The sequence below is a fragment of the Wasmannia auropunctata genome, unplaced genomic scaffold, assembly GCF_000956235.1.
Source record: "Wasmannia auropunctata unplaced genomic scaffold, wasmannia.A_1.0 LD336078.1, whole genome shotgun sequence".
NCBI classification, from domain to species: domain Eukaryota; kingdom Metazoa; phylum Arthropoda; class Insecta; order Hymenoptera; family Formicidae; genus Wasmannia; species Wasmannia auropunctata.
The window spans coordinates 689,996-690,674 of record NW_012026812.1 but is presented as its reverse complement, the minus strand read 5'-3'; positions in this window follow the sequence as shown (position 1 = coordinate 690,674).

Below are 679 nucleotides of genomic sequence, written 5' to 3'. Positions count from 1 at the left end.
TTAAAGAAGTGAAGCTAATACACATAATTATATATTTTCTATGTTATTAAAAATAATGGATATATTTAGAGGTATTTTATGTTTAAAAGAAATGGAGTATGTACACTATGATAGACAGCCATATCATAAATTGTCATTATTATACGCATCTTATGATGCGTATAACAATAGCAATTTGTGTGCGCGCATGCACACATACACTTTTGCCAATACTATTGTAATACTATATTATAACATTATACATATAAACATGATTGGTATTTGACTTGAAGAAAACTGAACAATACAATAGAAAGCGTTCTAAAATATGTGCAAATAAGAGAAAAGTGACGACGAGCGATACAAAAACCAAGATGTTTACCAATTTCAACAGAGATAGAGATGCAAAACTTTGAAACAATTAATGAAGAAATATATGAAAAAATTGTAAGTAAACAGATAAATACGTAGTCTATTCCTACAAAAAAGAACGATACAACATAAAATTTTTCACATTTTGTATAATACAGGGTTCATTATGAAAGTAATGAGCATTTTCTGGGAAAAATAGATTTATTAATCGTACTTGTACAAATGCTTAAAATTCTTCAAAATACTCTCCTCCTGCATCAATACACTTGCGGAGACGTGTTTGCCACGCCTGAAAGGCACCCTGAAACAGATCGGAAGAGCACACGTC